At 36.7% G+C, this 23,410-nt stretch overlaps 1 pseudogene across 1 annotated transcript in view; it reads left to right on the top strand.

The window, feature by feature from the left end:
- The window catches only part of LOC143251000 (CD109 antigen-like), a 91,242-nt pseudogene that overhangs the window by 7,846 nt on the left and 59,986 nt on the right, over window positions 1–23,410 (top strand). The window contains exon 2 of the transcript XR_013028459.1: window positions 21,321–21,501. The product of XR_013028459.1 is annotated as a CD109 antigen-like (transcript). The remainder of the gene's footprint in view (window positions 1–21,320; window positions 21,502–23,410) is intronic.

Raw genomic sequence — 23,410 nt, 5'->3', positions numbered from 1 at the left:
AAGTCCATTAAATCCAGGTTGTATGAGGTCTTAAAAAGATGTCTTGTGCTGATGAGTCTGTGTACTTCTTGGATCAGTTCTGAATTAAACTAGGTCCCTCTGTCACTCGGGGCTTCCTTCAGAAAACCTACTCTACACGATACTTCCAGGAGGGCTTCTGCTACTCTCTCATTCTCTATCTTCGATAGTGATATGGCTTTTGGATATTGTGTCACACGGTCGACTACTGTAGGCACATACTGGTTGCCCTTGTCAGAAGCAGGTGTTCGTGGTCCAGTCATGCCCACAGCTGAACATCTTCTTTTTTATGAGAAACATCTCATCTAGAGGATATAGATTTCACTAGACCAGTCGTAATGTGAGAGTCTTATCAACCGTTCTAAAACCCATACACAACAAACATATAATAAAAAAATGTTCATTGTGGTAAATGAAATAATAATTTGATCTGAGTAAAAGTTTTTCTTCCTGATTTGTGAATAATCTTTACGTGATAGAAAAAAATGAATTATTTTAGAAATCTGCGTAGCTGAATTACAGAAAAATCTGTTATTAAAACCAAAATAATCTTTACTAAGTTTAGATTTATAGACCTGTGAAATTCTTATATATTTGTTATTACGATATAAGCTGCGATTCCTTCACTTTTGAAAGCATCACTATATGGTCTTTATGGCTAAACTCACAATCATCAGTCTAATTTCGCTTTCACTAACTCGGTCGCCTATGTATATAAACTAGTTTACTATAACCAAAAACAAAAAAACAAGCCGAAATAAAAATGAATTTTAAAAAAACGCTATACTAATTGAAAAGATCCCAGGATAGAAGCTATAACGTGGGATATAAAATGTACCTTAGGTTATGGAGGTGACTGAAGAAGTAAGACCCACATTGCAGTGGGCATACACCATCTAGCAATCTTAGTCTACATTCATCAGTCTCATATAAAGAAATAAAATAAAGTAAAGGAATAGCAACAGAAATAATAGATATGGAAATAGAAATCGTGTTTGACACCCGCGGAGAGCATAGACCATTTTGTAGCTTGAAAATAGACTAACAGAAAAATCAAAACTTCTTCCACCATTCTATTTTCAAAATATCACTGAAATTTAGTTATAATGCTAAAATACTGTATTCACAATGACTATACTAATACTAGTCTCTATCTTCGGATAGGCCTGATATTGTTATTTTATTTAAACCTCCATTAATATTTAGAAAGCGTCAGTGTTAGAGTAAGTTATTTTTCGACGCGATAGATATCGCAGGTTTGCTTATATCATAATTTGTTAAGAATCATTTTTTTTTGTGTAGTTCATCTTTCTTGAAGGTTCCGATTTTTTTTTTCATTGAGTGAGCATTGTTACATCACAGCTCTCGTAGTTTGTAGAAATTTCTAGGCCTCAGTTGGGCAATGCGTATATATTTTAGAGAAAATGAATACTGCTAGAGTTAAGTAAACCGTTTATCTGAGTTTCGTTTCTGTAAGATCAAGATGTTCTATACATTATTTTTTAAGCTGTATTATTCTTATAGACGAGATAAAACGTTACACACTTTCTTATCTCTCTCTTCGTCTCAAGAAAACCTTTTCTAACTGTGGTAAACATTCCTTTAAAAAATCCGCGCATAGCTTTTAAAACGCATCTGCTAAATAATTATGGGAAGGCCCGGCATGTCTAGGTGGATTAAGGCGTGCGACTCGTAATCCGAGGGTCGCAGGTTTGTATCCCCGTCGCACCAAACATGCTCGTCCTTTCAGCCGTGGGGGCATTATTAAGTAACGGTCAATTCCACTTTTCGTTGGTAAAAGAGTACCCCAAGAGTTGGCGAGGGGTGGTGATGACTAGCTGCCTTCCGTCTAGTCTTATACTGCTAAATTAGGGACGACTAGCGCAGATAGCCCTCGAGTAGCTTTGTGCGAAATTCCAAAACAACAAACAAACTTATGGGAAAGCTAACAAGGTTATCCGCTGTCCCCCTCTCCATAATTTTAAACTACTGACCAGTGGGGAGGCAGCCATACAGTAGCACCTTATCAACCCTAAGGAATTGACGTCACTCTTATAACGCACTCACAGCTTGAATATAGGAAAAATATTTGTAGTGTCGCACGGCCTCGAACACAGCTCTCCAGCAGCTCAAGCAAGTTCCTGTACTAATCCCGCCTCAGAAAATGAGTTTTGGTGCTCAGTTCCCCTGAGTACAAGCAGAGTTTCACCCCTTAGTAACATGATTTCTCTGTTAGAAAATGAAACTCAGTGACTTGTACTGTTGTTATTTAGAAAGCAAGTCTTCATTCAAACAGTGTATTGATACAAACCTCAGAACATGTATAATTTATTCATGTTCGAAGCCATTTCATGAAACAGTATAATTTCAAAAATAGTTGAGAATTTCATAATTTAGTCACGTAGTGGGTGTTAAATGTTCATTACTTGCAATATCTAAATACCTCAAACAAGTTTTCTATTACAAAGCTCATTCTGCTGGGAAAAAAATTTTAATTCGGTTTCAATTTCTGGACTTATTTGGAATAATATTGGCAAAATGCCATAATGTTATGTATTTGTTTCGAAGCTTTCATAGACTATTTAAACGTGAAATCATGCAGAAATTATGGATTCACGAAATTCATTTGTACAACGATACAAATGTATCAGTCGAAATCGCTAAGTTCACATAAATGATTTCATAGTAGTTATTACTAAGAACACACACAAAATTATTCACAGCACAGATTTCTTAATGCCTTAATTTTGAGTTAAACTGATGGTTATAGTTGTTTTATTACTACGTTTCACAATTTTAAGTTGAAATGAGATAAAGTTGTTCAATGTTTGGGGGTGTGTGTGTGTTTTTTTTTTCATAGCAAAGCCACATCGGGCTGAGCCAACCGAGGGGAATCGAACCCCTGATTTTAGCGTTGCAAATCCGTAGATATACCTCTGTACTAGCGAGGGGGGCCGAATGTTTAGGGACTCGAAACTATTTAAAACCATCGCGAAATTTTGTAACAAAAATACAGTTTTTTTATCAAATAAACCCATCTTTTTTATTTCACAAACTAGACCACAATTGTGTATGTACAGTAATAAGTCATCTTAAGAATAACTAATAGAACATTTATAACAACATGGGCGAAAAGGTTATGTCACGTGACAATTCGACGAATAAAAAACCTGGTATATTGTGTTGATCAACACGTTAGCGATTCGTAAAGAGAGCATGTCTATTTTACACAGACTAGAGACGTATCTTAGTATTTGGTAATTAATGACGTAAGCCCGGCATGTCCAGGTGGTTAAGGATTTCGACTCGTAATCTGAGGGCGAAAAGGTTATGTCACGTGACAATTCGACGAATAAAAAACCTGGTATATTGTGTTGATCAACACGTTAGCGATTCGTAAAGAGAGCATGTCTATTTTACACAGACTAGAGACGTATCTTAGTATTTGGTAATTAATGACGTAAGCCCGGCATGTCCAGGTGGTTAAGGATTTCGACTCGTAATCTGAGGGCGAAAAGGTTATGTCACGTGACAATTCGACGAATAAAAACCTGGTATATTGTGTTGATCAACACGTTAGCGATTCGTAAAGAGAGCATGTCTATTTTACACAGACTAGAGACGTATCTTAGTATTTGGTAATTAATGACGTAAGCCCGGCATGTCCAGGTGGTTAAGGATTTCGACTCGTAATCTGAGGGCGAAAAGGTTATGTCACGTGACAATTCGACGAATAAAAACCTGGTATATTGTGTTGATCAACACGTTAGCGATTCGTAAAGAGAGCATGTCTATTTTACACAGACTAGAGACGTATCTTAGTATTTGGTAATTAATGACGTAAGCCCGGCATGTCCAGGTGGTTAAGGATTTCGACTCGTAATCTGAGGGCGAAAAGGTTATGTCACGTGACAATTCGACGAATAAAAACCTGGTATATTGTGTTGATCAACACGTTAGCGATTCGTAAAGAGAGCATGTCTATTTTACACAGACTAGAGACGTATCTTAGTATTTGGTAATTAATGACGTAAGCCCGGCATGTCCAGGTGGTTAAGGATTTCGACTCGTAATCTGAGGGCGAAAAGGTTATGTCACGTGACAATTCGACGAATAAAAAACCTGGTATATTGTGTTGATCAACACGTTAGCGATTCGTAAAGAGAGCATGTCTATTTTACACAGACTAGAGACGTATCTTAGTATTTGGTAATTAATGACGTAAGCCCGGCATGTCCAGGTGGTTAAGGATTTCGACTCGTAATCTGAGGGCGAAAAGGTTATGTCACGTGACAATTCGACGAATAAAAAAACCTGGTATATTGTGTTGATCAACACGTTAGCGATTCGTAAAGAGAGCATGTCTATTTTACACAGACTAGAGACGTATCTTAGTATTTGGTAATTAATGACGTAAGCCCGGCATGTCCAGGTGGTTAAGGATTTCGACTCGTAATCTGAGGGCGAAAAGGTTATGTCACGTGACAATTCGACGAATAAAAAACCTGGTATATTGTGTTGATCAACACGTTAGCGATTCGTAAAGAGAGCATGTCTATTTTACACAGACTAGAGACGTATCTTAGTATTTGGTAATTAATGACGTAAGCCCGGCATGTCCAGGTGGTTAAGGATTTCGACTCGTAATCTGAGGGCGAAAAGGTTATGTCACGTGACAATTCGACGAATAAAAAACCTGGTATATTGTGTTGATCAACACGTTAGCGATTCGTAAAGAGAGCATGTCTATTTTACACAGACTAGAGACGTATCTTAGTATTTGGTAATTAATGACGTAAGCCCGGCATGTCCAGGTGGTTAAGGATTTCGACTCGTAATCTGAGGGTCGCGGGTTCGAATCCCCATCACACCGAACATGCTTGTCCTTTCAGCCGTTGGGGGATTATTATATAATGGTCAATCCCACTATTCGTTGGTAAAAGAGTAGCCCACGAGTTGGCGGTGAGTGGTGATGACTAGCTGCATTCCCTCTAGTCTTATACTGCTAAACATGGGACCGCTAGGGCAGATAGCCCTAGTGTAGCTTTGCGCGAATTTCAAAAACAAACAAACAAAACTACTGGGCGTAAAAAACCAAAAGACTGTCAGCTCAAATTGACTCTAAGTTAATTTAAAATATTTCATTGATGGTTTCTTCTTTATATTCAGTCCATTGTATATTAGTGTTTCATTTGCTTACACGCAAGTGAGGATGGAATTAACATAAATAAACGTTTTCCGCTCTATTTATTAACTGAAAAAATTAAACGAAATAAAACATTTTAATAGTGAAACTGAAATATTCATAGGGCTGTTTTCATATAGTTTGTTCTGCATTTTAAACTCTGATTGGTGTATAAGTGCTGCTCGTGAACAGGAGTAGCCTCACGTTCGATTCAATCAAGAATCTGTGAGTATTGACAGTAAACACTGTTATTAAAGAGTGCTGTTAAATTCCTGTTTATCAGTTGTTTGTCTTATTCTTAAAGTCCTCTACTAGTACAGCGGTACGTCTATAGATTTACAATCAGGGGTCCGATTCCCTTCGGTGAGCTCAGCAGATAACCCATCGTGACTTTGCTATAAGAAAACACAGACATATACATTTTAAATTTTCTGAAAACTTTCAGCTTATCTCAGAATTATCTTACAGTTTCACTTTATCACCGACATAGTTTTATCGTATAGTTTTCTTAACCAGGTAAGCACGTTATCTTGAATCCCAGTATACATTCACAGTTAAAACAATATATAAATAATTTAAAGGCTGTGTATCGTAGTTATCAGTATAATATGATTACTTTTGTCTTGACGTTTACCCAAATAATTTTGTTATCAGTAGAAATTCATTGCTCTGGTTTTGTCCCTCTCCAGGACATGTTAAGTAGTTTTGTTCTTTTGTTTTACTACCAACGTTTTTGTTCGTGGATTATCAGTTGTTATGAGGTGTCACTCGTTGGTTACCACGGTGGGGTCCAAGTTATTGCAGCTCGCTTTCTACATGGTCCTTGTGTCCCAAGCTCATCCATATTTCAGTGGCATTAAAACAAGAGATATACCCCTCTTGGAAATCTAAATAACTGATTTGAATTGTAACGGTTTTAATGTTATACATTTATTTTGATAACTGCGTTTGTTTCAGTTTAATGTATATTTAAAACTGCATGTAACGTACGTTGTTAAATATATATTGTGAAAGTCTTGCCTGTTCTCTAAATCTGTAGAAGATTCATGAGAGTAAGAATAAACAACGTACGATGTGCGTGTATAAAATAACAGTGGTTGCCAGTATTATTGCCAACTGAATTTTTAAGAATCTCGCCTAATAAGTATAAAAGGTCAACACGCGGAAGACAGTTTAATACAGTTATCGTTTGCTACAGTCAGGATACTATAAGTCTCGGAAGCTATAACTGTGATAAATGCTTATCAGTTGGAAAATCACAGATATTTGACCAGGAAAGTTTATATGTTTCGAACATTACAAGCCGTTTAACTTCAGTGAACTAACTTCGGACTTTAATACACTTACAAGGATATTAGATATTTTTGTTGGGTAAAAAACTCGGGTGTGAAGAAACTTCTTTCCTGGAAAAATAAGTGTGCCTCTATATCAACATAGAATTAATTCACTCTCTGTGAACTGTCAAACAAAATTCAGTTCCAGACCACGTAGACGACTCAGTAGTCTTTGTGAGTTTGTAAAAATGTTGTATATAAATTATTATTTGTAATAACCGTAAGCCTAGCATGGTTAGGTGGATTAGGGCGTTCGACTCCAAATCTGAAGGTCGCGGGTTTGAATTCCCGTCGCACCAAACATGCTCGCCCTTTCAGTCGTGGGGGATTATAATGTGACGGTCACTTCCACTATTCGTTGGTAAAAGAGTAACCCAATAATTGGTGGTGGGAGGTGATGACTAGCTGCCTTCCCTCTAGTCTTACACTACTAAATTAGGGACCGCTAGCACAGATAGCCCTCGTGTAGGTTTGTGCGAAATTGAAAACGAACAAACAAACGCCAGTAAAGTTTCCAGTTATCTTTTCTGTAAAAATATGGGAAAACAATGACAATATATATTATATAAATAAATACCATGTCCCCGATTCTGTTAATATCTAGATGTAGCTACATATCATAATCACCATAGTTACAAATCTAAGTTTCTGTTGTTGTTTTGATCAAACCAATGAATGATATGCTGAAGATAAAAGAAAAATAGAAATCAGAAAACAGCATAATATTGTCAAAATCATGATAAATAAAAAAGCTGATTTTATCCAGTGAAATGTGTTGTACCTTCTTTATTTTTGATAATTTTTGTCATATTATGATATATTCTGATCTCTAGTTTAAGAAAGTTTCAAGAAATGTAATATAATAAAAACATTACCAATTTAATTGCTTTATAAATGTCCTGTAATCATTCTAGGAACTTATAGTTCTGATATACAATTCATCCATGATTTTAAATCGGTTTTGTTTTTCACGTGACTGTCTTAGTTTGTGTATACAGAATATTTTTAACATAATATATTCAACCCCTGTGTGCATACATATTTATATGTTCGAACTGACATGAATAATGGAAAACGGAATTTCCTGTGTGTTTTTCTCATTCCATTGGGTATGACACTCATAAATAACACTTAGTTATGAGTTTTTATTCGAACCACTCGCATGCATTCTGAATATTCGTCATTGTTTCATAAGCAGCTTATTATCTCGTGTAAATTATCAAAATAACGTCTACTGCATAAACCTTAACAAATCTTTTGCAGTTCTTTATTATTACACGAAACAGATTTCTGATAATGTAAAAAAATAACACTTAATTGTCAATATTCTAGTCATAATGATAACTTTGGAACCCATTGCTACTAGACTTTATCTCTTTCACATATTTTATATCAGTGAAAGTACCCGACTTCAATGGGGTTATTAGGTTGATACATTATAGATGACTATGTGAATGTGCTTATTCTGAATCTGTTTTAGCATCCTGTAGGTTTTTGCATCTTTTGGTTTATGTGAATGAATCGTAGTCTTTCTGTTTCAGTTTTAACAAACAATACGATTTGCCCATTATGATTTTAGTGGCAGAGTTAAAGGGGCTATGAAACCTTGTAAGTGTTGTGAATGTTGGTATGATTTAAAGAAATTAATAAATGAGTCCAAAGTAAATACATAAAGTGAGATGATCTAGCCTAGAGCCAAGTGCGTCAAATTTATCTTGAAAGTGAAAATATCGATCAAATTTTAAACTTAATTTTTCTAAACTAGCTATTCTCTTTTATATGACAAAAATGTTTTCAATAAGAAAACAAACCTCTTCAGTCAACTGAAACTCGAAATTAAGACGTCAACAACTGTTTTTCCAGTTCTGTTGTAAAAACATTTCATTTTATGCTTTCAGTACTTAGACTAACAACGATATTAGGTTATTCCTTTGTTGCTGAGCAACATGATGTAAAAGACATTGTTAGAACATAGTGTTACCAAAACTCACTGACTTTCTATATATTGCAGGTTGTTAAGTAATTGGCATACATTAGGGTATACTACGTGGTGGCAGCATTTACCTCATCGGTTTTGACGGTCTATACGTTTATAATAAAAGATCGTGTTGTGTGAATGATATTTCTATTTGTAATATAAGGAACTACTACATTTCTATGTGGGTTTTTGCTAGCTTATCTCATTAAAATGATGTGCATGCACGCATACAACGTGAATAGGTAATAATACTCTGGTGTACACCCTCAAGGTCCACTAGTATGCATGTAAAAATTCATTTTAAGTGTTTGTTTTTTTTTACACACACGTTTATTTGTATAGATTCTAGTCATGCACTGTTTCGTGGTTCGGAGATTGAAAAAAAACAAAATGTGATGTAAGGCTTGGTTTGTAGTAGAAAAATAATAAATTTACATATTTTGTTACGTAACCTTTACTGAAAAAATAAACTATTCTTGTCAAGAACTTTAAACAAGTTTCTCTTAATAACAAGCTTCATTATTACGACACTATTAAGCGATGCAACTCATTATTTCTAAAGTTCCCATGTGCTTGGAGGATAAATATTCCTTTTGTCCTATTACATATTAACTCACAAGCAAATTACCGCAGTAAAAAGGAATTGAAAGAGGAATTGTTTAAAAAGTAAAAACTTTGCAACGCATTATTATTGTTTCTCCTGTGATTTCAGGCATGCATTTCACATAGAAACAAAATACGAGATTTCCTGTTTTTTGTTTAACCTCGAATAAGCGTTAGCTAATATTGAGGGTCTAGCATTTTGAAGGACATTACATCCACACCATAACTCACTTAATGAGTTTGTATTCAAATGTAGAACAGATGGTAAGTTGAAAGAAGTGTTGCCAAAGTGTTTATTGTAATATTATTCAAAGGAATTGAATCTGTTTATTCAACACAACCACAAACTCTTGATAAAAATTTTGAATCAGGCACCAACAAAGTATTTGAAGCTCAGCTGTTTTATTTAAATCAACTTTATCTGCTGAACAGACTGAGACTCCAGATAAATGTTGAATACTTTTAAATTACATGAAGATGTTTCCATAATAACATCTTCCGTCAGCTCGCTAACCCTAAGCATAAGGCACGGGATAGATGAATGAATATTTAACGCTTGTCTTAATGCGAGTTCAATTTGTGGTTAGATTTCTCGGAGAGTGTATGTAGGTGAGTGTGGTATTACAGTTGGAGGTAGGAAAGTGACATGAGGAAATCCTTGAACGAAAATCAAGTTTCGATTTAAAACTGCTTATATAACACTGGGCCCGGCATGGCCAAGCGTGTTAAGGTGTGCGACTCGTAATCTGAGGTGATGACTAGCTGCCTTCCCTTTAGTCTTACACTGCTAAATTAGGGACGGCTAGCACAGATAGCCCTCGAGTAGCTTTGTGCGAAATTCCAAAACAAACAAACAAACAAATTATATAACACTGAATTAAAAAATTGTATATCTTGTAACACTTTACATTGGATATATCTGTAAAAAAATGGTATTTGGAACAATTAACTTTTTGTTCCCTTGTTGTGGAGAACGGGAACCAGGGTAACTGTTCCATCGTTGTGAAGAATGAGAAGCAGGGTAACTGTTCCATTGTTGTGGAGAATGAAAACTGAGGTAACTGTTCCCTTGTTGTGGAGAATGGGAACCAGAATGACTGTTTTCTTTTTGTGGAGAATGGGAACTGAGGTAACTGTTCCCTTGTTGTGGAGAATGGGAACCAGGGTGACTGTTCCCTTTGTTGTGAAGAATGAGAAGCAGGGTAACTGTTCCCTTGTTGTGGAGAATGAAAACTGAGGTAACTGTTCCATTGTTGTGAAGAATGGGAACCAGAATGACTGTTTTCTTTTTGTGGAGAATGGGAACTGAGGTAACTGTTCCCTTGTTGTGGAGAATGGGAACCAGGGTGACTGTTCCCTTTGTTGTGAAGAATGAGAAGCAGGGTAACTGTTCCCTTGTTGTGGAGAATGAAAACTGAGGTAACTGTTCCATTGTTGTGAAGAATGGGAACCAGAATGACTGTTTTCTTTTTGTGGAGAATGGGAACTGAGGTAACTGTTCCCTTGTTGTGGAGAATGGGAACCAGGGTGACTGTTCCCTTTGTTGTGAAGAATGAGAAGCAGGGTAACTGTTCCTTGTTGTGGAGAATGAAAACTGAGGTAACTGTTCCATTGTTGTGAAGAATGGGAACCAGAATGACTGTTTTCTTTTGTGGAGAATGGGAACTGAGGTAACTGTTCCCTTGTTGTGGAGAATGGGAACCAGGGTGACTGTTCCCTTTGTTGTGAAGAATGAGAAGCAGGGTAACTGTTCCCTTGTTGTGGAGAATGAAAACTGAGGTAACTGTTCCATTGTTGTGAAGAATGGGAACCAGAATGACTGTTTTCTTTTTGTGGAGAATGGGAACTGAGGTAACTGTTCCCTTGTTGTGGAGAATGGGAACCAGGGTGACTGTTCCCTTTGTTGTGAAGAATGAGAAGCAGGGTAACTGTTCCATTGTTGTGGAGAATGAAAACTGAGGTAACTGTTCCATTGTTGTGGAGAATGGGAACCAGAATGACTGTTTTCTTTTTGTGGAGAATGGGAACTGAGGTAACTGTTCCCTTGTTGTGGAGAATGGGAACCAGGGTGACTGTTCCCTTTGTTGTGAAGAATGAGAAGCAGGGTAACTGTTCCCTTGTTGTGGAGAATGAAACTGAGGTAACTGTTCCATTGTTGTGAAGAATGGGAACCAGAATGACTGTTTTCTTTTTGTGGAGAATGGGAACTGAGGTAACTGTTCCTTGTTGTGGAGAATGGGAACCAGGGTGACTGTTCCCTTGTTGTGAAGAATGAGAAGCAGGGTAACTGTTCCATTGTTGTGGAGAATGAAAACTGAGGTAACTGTTCCATTGTTGTGAAGAATGGGAACCAGAATGACTGTTTTCTTTTTGTGGAGAATGGGAACTGAGGTAACTGTTCCCTTGTTGTGGAGAATGGGAACCAGGGTGACTGTTCCCTTTGTTGTGAAGAATGAGAAGCAGGGTAACTGTTCCCTTGTTGTGGAGAATGAAAACTGAGGTAACTGTTCCATTGTTGTGAAGAATGGGAACCAGAATGACTGTTTTCTTTTTGTGGAGAATAGGAACTGAGATAACTGTTCCCTTGTTGTGGAGAATGAAAACTGAGGTAACTGTTCCCGAAGTTCTGTTCTTGAATATTCTTACTTGAATTGTCTTACTTGAGCACCATCGTAGTAAAGCGGTTGCACTAATGCTTTGGTAAATCTTAAAGAAATGATTTAGTCTTATTACTAAGTTATTGTAATTGGTTGAGGGAAGCATTTAATAGAAAACGTTGTCTAAATCATGGGTTAAGAGTCGTAAAATGCAGGGTTCATCTCTCCACAATAACACAGATAGCCTAGTTTTAGTTTTTCGTTAGAAAGACTACAGGACTTTACTCATATTTATGAAGTTGATAAACTCTCTTTGTTTTTACTATTAGTATTATTGGTCTCTAATCATGTGAACCAACAGCCAACAATTATCTTCCACATTAGGCACTTCAAATGATGGCCATGAAGTCAAAAGCCAGACCTGAGCTTGTTGGGGAGCATTTCATCCTGCAGATATAGTTGCGATTATATTTTGTATCAACTGATCGCAGTGCGGCCACCAGTCAGGTTTTTATAGGGCTTGATATGGCCAGTGGGCCGCCTATTGGTAACCACAAGCTGATATCAACTTTGAAACTAACACCAAATTAAAATGTAATGAAGGCCCTTCGTTGGAATTTTCCTAATTTCTCTCGGTATACATCGTAAGCCCGATTAAGTTTTGTTTGATTTTGTGCAAGAATATTTCCTGTTGCACATAATTAAAACTTTTGCCCTCCCCCCCCCACACACAAGCACTCTTATTGCTTATTATCCAATATGTTCCTTCATTTATACATTTGTTACCTTGTTGTAGTGAATGGGAACAAAAATAACTGTTCCACAAGCTCTGCTCATAAATATCCTAGAAGAATTGTCTGGCTGTGAAGTCTTCCTTTCACATTTCATTACCAACAAGAAAATGTCAAAGTTTAAATTTTCAAACTGAGAACTCCAGAAGTATGAGAATGTAAAATAATTCGTAGCACATTTTCTGAAAACTATTTATGAATATAATATAATATAATATAATATAATATAATATAATATAATATAATATAATATAATATAATATAATATAATATAATATCTTACTCCTCTGTACACTACATTCGTTTTACTTTCCTGCTTTAGATGTTAAGTAGTGTTTGTGTTCACTAATTTCTATGTATGTGTAAACACGGTGCTTCAGATGTTAATGGTGTTTGTTTTAAGTACTTTGTATATACACTGCTGGCCAAAATCTTAAGGCCAATGAACATAAAGAAAAAAATATGCCTTTTGCGTTGTTAGACTCAACCACTTATTTGAGTAGAGCTTCGAAGGATGAAAATAAAAATAAAAAACTTTTTAGCATTTAACAGAGAAAATATGAACACTATGAAATTACTCTAAATACTAGCTGGTCAAAAGTTTAAGACCATACGAAAAAGAAGTCCTGAACAGGGTAGGAAATGCCCAACAAGAGGTCTCAGTAGTGAGTTGCACGGCCGTCATTGTGAATAGCTTCAAACATTCGCTTTGGCATGGTCGATATAAGCGTTTGCAGAAGGATGGCTGGAATGTTATTCCAAGTGGTGAAGATGGCTTCACGAAGATCATGTACTGTTTGGAATTGACGTACATTTCTATAGACTTCCCTTGCCATCTACTTCCAAACATTTTCAATGGGGTTCAGTTCGGGCGAACACGCTGGATGGTCCAAAAGAATCACGTTATTCGCCATGTAAAAGTCCTTTGTTCTGCCTGCGGGCATTGTGGATTGCAGCGTTGTCCTACTGAAAGATCCAGTCATTTCCACACAAACGAGGGCCTTCAATCAATAAGGATGCTCTCTCCAACATGCCAATGTAGCCAGCTGCTGTTTGACGCCCCTGTATAACCTGAAGCTCCATTGTTCCATGGAAGTAGAAAGCACCCCAGATCATGATGGAACCTCCTTCACTGTGTCGTATAGAAAATATCTCCGATGGTATATCTTTATCGTGCCAGTAACGTTGGAAACCATCTGGACCATCGAGGTTAAATTTGTTCTCATCAGAGAACAAAACCTTCGTCCACTTTTCTACGTCCCATGTTTGGTGCTTCTCAGCAAAGTTTAACCGAGGTGTTTCGTGGTGTGAAAGGATGCGTGGCCTTTGAAGACGTTTACGGTATTTAAAGCCTTTCTCTCGTAGACGCCGTCTTATTGTTCTTGAGGTGCATTCTGCGTCCGTAAGGGCCTTAATCTGGTTCGACAATCGACTGGTGTCTTGCTGGACAACCCGTCGAATCCTCCTGCTCAACGCCGGCGAAATTTTTTTGGGCCGATCGCTTAAAATTCTTGTTCCGTATCCCTCAGGGTCTTTTAAGAAATTTGCAACAGCAGTTTTACTACGCCCAATCTCACTAGCGATGGCACGTTGAGAGAGACCTTGCTTTTGCAGCTCAACAATTCTGTCACGTTCAAATTCTGTCAACTTTTTAGCTTTTGCCATGTTTTTACCCAATGTAACACAGGAGATGTCAGTCGGAGATGTTGACAACGCTAATGCTTGAAAACAAATGACTAAATTTTGTTACGTGTTTACCGATTAACGCTTCTTTTCAGTGTGGTCTTAAACTGTTGACCAGCTAGTATTTAGGCTAATTTCATAGTGTTCATTTTCCCATTAAATGCTAAAAATATTTTTTTATTTTCTCTTTTCTTATTTACATTTTTCGAAGCTCTACTCAAGTAATTGGTTGAGTCTAACAACGCAAAATGTTTTTTGTTTTTTTGTTTATTGGCCTTAAGATTTTGGCCAGTAGTGTATGTGTAAACATGGTGATTCAGAGTTTAATGGAGTTTGTTTTCACTATTTTGTATGTATGTGTAAACAAGATGCAAAACACGGTTAAATGTGCTCTAAGTTTAAGCAAAATCTGACTCTAATGAGTTGTAGAAATGCAATTAATGTCAACGTTTTATTTTTACTTTAATTCAAACTCAAAACTTTTTAAGTTTGTTTTATCCAGATATTCAGTTTTATTGAAAAACAGGATCTTAAACAATGGGGCTTCAGAGGACTTGCAGTTCAGTTACTAATAATTAATTCATCGTTATATTGAGTAGAGTTTTCATAAAGTCTCGGTATCTTTGTTTACCATTTCTTGAACAGAGAAACATAAAGTCTTATTATGTGTTTTACATAGGTACACAGACTTGTGGTTAGTAAGTTCGACTCTTAATCAACGGGATCCCGCTTCGATTGCTATCGCGGATTGTTCACGTATTTTTTAGTATAATGTGACAGTGAATCCGACTTCTAGTTACTAAAAAGTAGCTGATGAGTTGGAGTTAGCTACAACTGTTTTGACTTCTAAATTACGGATGCCTATCGCAGATAGGTCTCAAGTATTTTTGCGTGAAATTGAACAAGCTAATCAAATAAACCACTATTTTGGACTGTACCGAATTAAGCAAGACAGAAGAAAAAAATTAAATTCTGGAAATAATATAAAGTTAACCTTCTAACTTACGTGTATTTATTTTCTTAGAGATGTCTCGAGCAAACTCTATTTCTCAGGTCAGTAACAAGCCTGTCCGTTGATGACAGTTACAGGACCGTAATTAGAACGCTAAACTCTGTCGTTTGATTCCACATCGTAGACACAAAAGGTAGCCTAACGTGGCTTTGCTATGAAACAACCAAACTTAATATGTTTTCAACAAAGACTAAAACAGTTTACGTTTTTGCAGTCGTAATTATTTCAATGTCAATGAATAATAGATGTTTGGTAATGTAAGTTTTTGCATCTCCTGGACTCGGAATCGAATCCAAGATCTCTCGCTTAACCAGATGAGAAGAAGCTATTGCTAGTAACGTATCTTTTAAAGAAGCTGTCACATGGTTACGTCGGACTTTTCCAAAGCTATTCTTCTTCCAATACTTCTTGTTGTATTTGTATTTACTTCGAAGCTGCTGCCGTTTCTGGTTTCGGTCTACTGACCACAGAGGAGACAGCCAGTCGGCAGCACTTAACGACACACCCTCCTTTCTAAGGCATTGACTACCACTCTTATAATGCACCAACAGTTCAAATTTGACGTAATAGTTTGTGGTATGGCGTGTATTTGAACTGAGCTTACCTGTGAGCTGTGCGCACATGCGACTACGCAGTACTCTTACAGTTACTGAATCTTTAAGTTTTAACTTGCAAAAATGTTATACTAGGTTATTAATATTGATCAAAAACTAAGCCTAGTTCTGAAATACAATTCTGCGAGTGAATTAGCAATGCGAAGAGAAAAAGAGAGGGAAATCTGTTCCTGCAAGTGTATTTTAACATGCGAAAACAAAGAAATAAGAAATTCAACATTAATGACACATGAGAAATCTTAGTGGGTAGGCTTCTGTGTATGTATATCTATTTGCGTAAGGAATGATGTACATAAACTGGCTTCTTCAGGGGCTCAGAATCTGTGTTGGTGAAATTTTAACAATACCTTGATAGGCATTATTTTGTGTTTTAAAAAAAAGCTTCCTCAGCGAAAACCGGTCTCGACTTGTTCTAACTAGATTTAAGTGGTTTAACGCTCATTTTTTTTTATTTCTATTTGTTAATTTCTAATGGATGTATGCGTACTTTCCATATCAAAAGGTAGATTTTCGGCTTTAGTTAAGTAGCATATATTTCCTGAGTTCAGGTTTTCAAAGGGTACGTTTAATTTATATGTTGCTTCTAACAACACCATGTACTCCCACCACTATAAAACAACGAATGTCCACCACGCCCTGGCTTCACAGTTAGTTTCTCAGCGTAATATTCAAGAAAGCTTGAAACATTTTCCCTTTGAGTTGTGTTAGAAAAGAGGGTAGGAATCTAATGTATATTCATTTTAAATGAGATATTATATTGCTGTATTATGCAACTTAGCCTACAGCAGGTATGACTCGAGCAGTTTCGGTCCTACTTTAAAAGACTTCGTGGTCATACATCATAGCAGAAATTAATTCTCGCAGAAAGTGTATTGTCACTCTAACTTCAACGGTTGAGACAGCATATTCTTAACACTTACAACTACCTTGTAACTTCCGATACAAAAAATAGTTACAGCGCGAATTACTCTTTCAGATATAATTCTATCTCTCTATGTATACATACATATATATATATTTATATAACCTTTCAGCGGTGGACAAAAAAAATATCATGTCAATTTGAATAGTCGTGCAATTTGCTTATATTGAGCCTTCAAAGTATTTCTTTCAAATAATCGGGGCCTGGCATGGCCAAGCGCGTAAGGCGTGCGACTCGTAATCCGAGGGTCGCGGGTTCGCGCCCGCGTCGCGCTAAACATACTCGCCCTCCCAGCCGTGGGGGTGTATAATGTTACGGTCAATCCCACTATTCGTTGGTAAAATTGTAGCCCAAGAGTTGGCGGTGGGTGGTGATGACTAGCTGCCTTCCCTCTAGTCTTACACTGCTAAATTAGGGACGGCTAGCACAGATAGCCCTCGTGTAGCTTTGTGCAAAAATTCCAAAACAAAACAATTCAAATAATCGCTTCAAAGTTTATTTAACTAGTTGCACTCTAATAATTGGGCCGCATAATTACGTTCTCGCTGCTTTAAATTCAAACCAAGAAGCATATAAAACAACAAATGGAAATGTGCCATACTTTTGGGGCAAAAGTTCTAAGACCAAATAGCCCACTTACATCAACAGTTTGTGGGTTGCCAAACAAAGATTTACGATAGTCGAGCCAGTCACCTTTAGATTATGGATACTAACAAACACACGTACTGTCTTTAAGTAAGGTGTGGAAGTAAAATATAAGCTGGAAAAACGAATGCAATATTTTCTGTTCCATTTGTAACTAAAACACAAAAACAATTTTATTTCATATCTAAATGTACGTTACTTTCTTCCGTTCATATTTTCACAGTCTAGGGCGTCCTTGTGTTTTAGAAGCCCTAACCAAAGGAAGTGCTTTTTGTGTGTTCTTATCAACTCCCGCCATTCAGAGACGGCAGTATTGGGGAGGGGTTTGCTGAGGCTTAAACTACTTGAGAATATGTCTTGGTCACCCGTGTACACCCGTATTCAACAAGCAATAGTATGTCTTGGTCACCCGTGTATACCCGTATTCAATAAACAAATTACTGATGAAGTTAATTTATTTTCTAAACACCATAGCGAGCTAGCTCACCAAATGTAGGGAACAACCACCCTCCCCCAAGCTTTCTGTTTAACCCAGTTCAACCTGAAAGGAAAAAAAAAGAGAGAACCATTTTGTGTGTCCAGTGTCTATAAATACTGTTATTACACAACATTCACCTGTTTTATTTCAGGAATGACAATCCTAGTCGTTTTAAGGTGAATATTTGGGATTTGGTTAAATTGTAGTGTATGCAAGTTGTTGCTACTAAAGACACGTATGTGTATAGGTTACTGTCTAGCGTTCTTTTACATATGCGGATTTACAACGCTAAAATCAGGGGTTCGATTCCCCTCGGTGGGCTTTGTGGCTTTGCTATACGAAAAAAACACACTTCTACGTATGATATGATTCCCAGGTTTGTACCTCAGAACGACTGGTATGGGTATTAACACTTTTATTGACAAGCAGAGAACAATGTTTCGACCTTCCAAGGTTATCTTCAGCTTGACATATGTTAGTTGACCAGCCGTTCTGAGATACGTTTTTATTTCAAGTAGGTTTCTCATCAACAAGGATTACCAGGTTTAATAAGAATACTAAACTCTACGTAACCTCGTACAGTTCGTCGCAGAATATTAGAGATATGGCAGTGTTGTTTATAGTGACAGTGTGGGGTTCACGTGCATGATACGTGCTGCGAAAAGTTGCCACCGTATTGTTTTCACAGTAAATCAGCCCTCAAACCGTTTTAAAAAGAACTAATTTCAGCAATAAATTCAGTGTGAATTATACAGAAAATTATTAACATTTTCATTAATCTTAAAATTTGTGTTTTGCGAGATGCTATGTAGTTTTAACTTTTAACATCGCAATGTTTTTTTTTTCTTTTTAGTAGTGTCTTTTCGCGGCCCACTAGAGGGCAGCAGCGACCCACCATTGAGAAACGTTATCCTGGAATATAATACTTTTTGCGCAACTGCTGCATGTTATTTGTGTGGGATTCTGTCTGATTTCTTCAGTAAAACATACATGTAATATTACGCGTCATTTCATTTAGTAACATAAAAACAGGGAGTTCAAAGATAAAAAAAAAGAAAAAAAAATATTAGTTGAAACAGTTGAAGAATATGGAGAAACGAAGACCAAGGCCAAAGTAACACGTTTTCTTTTATTTTTTTGTTGTGTTTCAAAGTTTCTGATACACGAAGAAGGGATTTACAGGAGGAAAAGGTCTAGTGTACCTGACCCTCCCGGGTATACAAATTTATATACCCAAACACGTAGAGAGAGGGATTTACACATTACGTGTATCTTAACTCTAATAGAGCCACAAAGGCGAAATGTTGGTTAAAATATTTATAAACATTCTTTTACACATATCTGGATTATAAAAGTAGTTTTTCTAAACTTTTTACCAAAGTTTCTTCTAGATATTTGTTTGTTTTCTTAGCACAAAGTTGTACGATGTATGGCTTTCCTATCGCAGGAGCCGAACTCGAAATGTTGGCGTTAAAAGCTCTTAAATATACCATTAAGCCTCTTAGACGATTAATTTTAGGAGATGGATGGTAATTTGTTGTATTTTGTTTGATTGTTTCAACGTACAGATACACACTAGATTATCTGCGCTCTGTAAACCACAGGGAATCGAACCCTATATTTTGCTGTTGTAAGTCTGTAAGCTTAAAACTGTTCCATTGCAGCTGAGCTACTGGGGGAACCACGGTAAAAGTATTTGTTGCTGGAAAAGGTAATGTTATGTTACCTATTGTTCGAATATAATACTTAAATGTATTAGAAAAAATAAAAAATAATCCGTACAGGTAAAATAGTCGCGTTCAGGAAATGCCATAAATTAATCGAAGACACATCCGTATAAATAATTTATGTATCTTTTAACATAGATATATGAACGTAAAACATAATTCGTGCTGTTGTTGCCACTAAACAAATAATGCAATTAAAATAACAAAGAAATAATAAATGAATGAAACTGTATTTGTTTCCTCCTTTCCTTTTTCGAACTCTTAATTACCCAGAATCCTTCACCCTTATCTCATTCACGAAATATTCAGTTTCTGTATTAAGCCTTTAGACCTATAATAATTTCGGTGACGGTTTTAAATATAAGTAGGGGTTGTAATGATACATACACCCACATGGGTCTAAGTTTGGGAATTACTGTAATAATACACCTGTGAGGTTAGCGAATTCAACTTTTTATGGTTTAGTTTATTGTTTATATATTATTAATTGTAACGTTTAATTCATCAACGAATTTTTAGTTACGTTAAAACGCTAACTCATCTTCTGACCAATCACTTTTGAGTAAATATCCACGTATTATGATACTGACACAAGCTGCTTTGTTGTTGAGATACGCATGTTATTAATGTAGCGAGCGATTATGTAAACTAGTGAGCTAACAAAAACCAACCTGGCACGATATTCATATACTGGGTTACGAAATAATCGGTAAACGATATAATTAATGAAGTATTACTGTTTGTCAGTCGATATTGTTATTAAAATGTTATTTTTTTACTTCTTGTGGTTCTTTTCCATGATTTCATTATTTGCGGTAATTAATATTCACATTTATGTTTTATTTATCATTGAAACTGATATCCAGTCACGGCCATACGCGTGTTTGTTGTAGGTGCTAAATTTTATTTCCGTGTCCTTAGAGTTTAATAAATTATTTTTCTTGGACCTTGATTGCAGATCGCGTTATCTTAAACAGTATAAGCATTAGCTGCAGTGGTATATTCACGTGTGTGTTTTGATACGCCTGCATGGGTGTAGGTTCAAGCATCGACTTCAGTTATATAAAGCTTGTGTTTAAGCAGAGCGTGATATTTTCGTTCATTTTTCACACTCGTCTGTCACTGTTATACAACTGAGGGAAAAGGCTTTTACTGACGAAACAGGAGCCACGCTGTTTTTTCTGCTTCTTTGTTTTTGAATTTCGCGCAAAGCTACTTGAGGGCTTTCTGCGCTAGCCGTCTTTAATTTAGCAATGTAGGACTAGAGGGAAGGCAGCTAGTCACCACCACCCACCGCCAACTCTTGGGCTACTCTTTTATCAACGAATAGTGGGATTGACTGTCACATTATAACGCCACCACGGCTGAAAGGGTGAGCATGTTTGGCGCGACGGGGATGCGAACCCGCGACCCTCAGATTACGAGTCGCACGCCTTAAACCACCTGGCCATGCCGGGCCTGTTTTTTTCTGTTTTCAAATACTATTATACCAGGGTTTGTAATATGACAGACTGAAATGGAAGTTTCTTGTGTAATTCATGTAGACCTCCAATCATGTTACTTTTTTCACTAGAATATGTATCTAAAACAAAAAAAAAGAAATGACATTTTTTACAGGTATAGAAAGAGTGTTTACAAAGATGTTTTACATATCAATATCTCGCTAAAGGCTTCAGTAGTGTATTTCACAAACTAATATATTTTTTCTTTTGTATCGTTTCTCTATTTTATAGCCGCTACATTGTTTTGGCTTCCAAATATGTTCGTCCAGGCCAGATCTACCGAGTAGCTGTCACGATTTTGTCGTCCCTGCTCCCTCTGACGGTAAGAGCGTCTCTCCACCGAGACAGCGAAGAATTGGCAGCAGACTCTACAAAAATGACGTCTGGATTCACGAATATGTTAATGATGGAGGTTTGTGTTCTCAGATGTTCCCTTGTAAATAGAGAATGTGTTAATGATGGAGGTTTGTGTTCTCAGATGTTTCCTTGTAAATAGAGAATATGTTAATGATGGAGGTTTGTGTTCTCAGATGTTCCCTTGTAAATATAGAATGTGTTAATAATGGAGGTTTGTGTTCTCAGATGTTCCCTTGTAAATAGAGAATATGTTAATGATGGAGGTTTGTGTTCTCAGATGTTCCCTTGTAAATAGAGAATATGTTAATGATGGAGGTTTGTGTTCTCAGATGTTCCCTTGTAAATAGAGAATATGTTAATGATGGAGGTTTGTGTTCTCAGATGTTTCCTTGTAAATAGAGAATATGTTAATGATGGAGGTTTGTGTTCTCAGATGTTTCCTTGTAAATAGAGAATATGTTAATGATGGAGGTTTGTGTTCTCAGATGTTCCCTTGTAAATAGAGAATGTGTTAATGATGGAGGTTTGTGTTCTCAGATGTTCCCTTGTAAATAGAGAATATGTTAATGATGAAGGTTTGTGTTCTCAGATGTTTCCTTGTAAATAGATGAAAAAAAAACTATTTAACTACTGTTTGATTGAGTTTTTTGTTTATAAGCACTCGAGACTTTATTCGCTTTGGTTTCCAATAACTTTGGGCCCGGCATGGCCAGATAGTTCTGGTGATCGACTCGTAATCTGAGAGTCGCGGATTTGAATACCTGTCACACCAAGCATGTTCGCCCTTTCAGCCATGGAGGTATTATAATATAACGGTCATTCTCTCTATTCGTTCGTAAAAGAGCAGCCCAAGAGTTGGCGATGGATGGTGATGGCTAGCTGCCTTCCCTCTAGTCTTACACTGATAAATTATGGACATATTGCACAGATAGCCCTTGTGTAGCTTTGCGCGAATTGAAAAAAGCACACATTAACTTTGGAGTGATAGTATACAGAAAAGGTAAATAGTCAACACTGCCAAGTCATGGCTATTCTGAACGAACCTTAGGATTTTACTGTCACTATTACAACGTAACCTTAGCCTCAAAGTTCGGGATGAAAACCATTGAAGCTCTGACCCACATACCCGCTGGTTACCCACTGAGCCACCCTCAGCTGTACTCATCACAAGCTAGTGTGTTTGTAACATCATGTCTCTAATTATCCTGTATATAAATTAGGCGGCGCGAAAACACCTCATGGCATAGAACATAGAAAACAAGTTATAACACGAAAACAAAATGTGTTATTGTTTACAACAACGATTATATTTTGATTTTTTAATGTCATCCATATATAGTTGGAAGATAACAGATTTTTCAGGCGTCGTTTTTTAATTTTAGGAAACTGTTTTAGTAATTTTGCGCAAAACTACACAGTTCCCTAGTACTTTTTTATGTTGTCATAAAATATAGAAATCATAAAAGCATAATATTTGTGCTTGACATATATTTTTCAAGAATATAACAAAATTATTTCAATATTTTCCTTCATTGAAAAAAGAAAGTAACATTTTCTATGGTTTTTCTGAATTTCGCGCAAAGCCATACGAGGGCTATCTGTGCTAGCCGTCCCTAATTTACAGTGTAAGACAAGAGAAAAGGCAACTAGTCATCGTCACCCACCGCCAACTCTTGGCTTACACTTTTACCAATGAATATTGGGATTGATCGTAACATTATATCGCCCCCACAGCTGAAAGGGCGAGCATATATGGTGTGACAGGGATTCGAACCCGCGACTCTCATATTGCGAGTCGAGCACCCTAACCACCTGGCCATGCCGGAGCGAAATTGGCAAAAGGGAGTTCCCTCGCTGTTTTTCTGTTTAGTGTCTGATAGATTGAAAAAGCTACTGAATCACATAGACGCTCCCTTCAATTTTGCTGAATAAAGTAAATCAGTAGCGTCAGTATAATTGATAAA

This window comes from Tachypleus tridentatus, chromosome 5 (assembly GCF_004210375.1).
Source record: "Tachypleus tridentatus isolate NWPU-2018 chromosome 5, ASM421037v1, whole genome shotgun sequence".
NCBI classification, from domain to species: Eukaryota; Metazoa; Arthropoda; class Merostomata; order Xiphosura; family Limulidae; genus Tachypleus; species Tachypleus tridentatus.
Note: the sequence above shows the minus strand (reverse complement) of the source record. Positions and strands in the feature narration are given on the sequence as shown.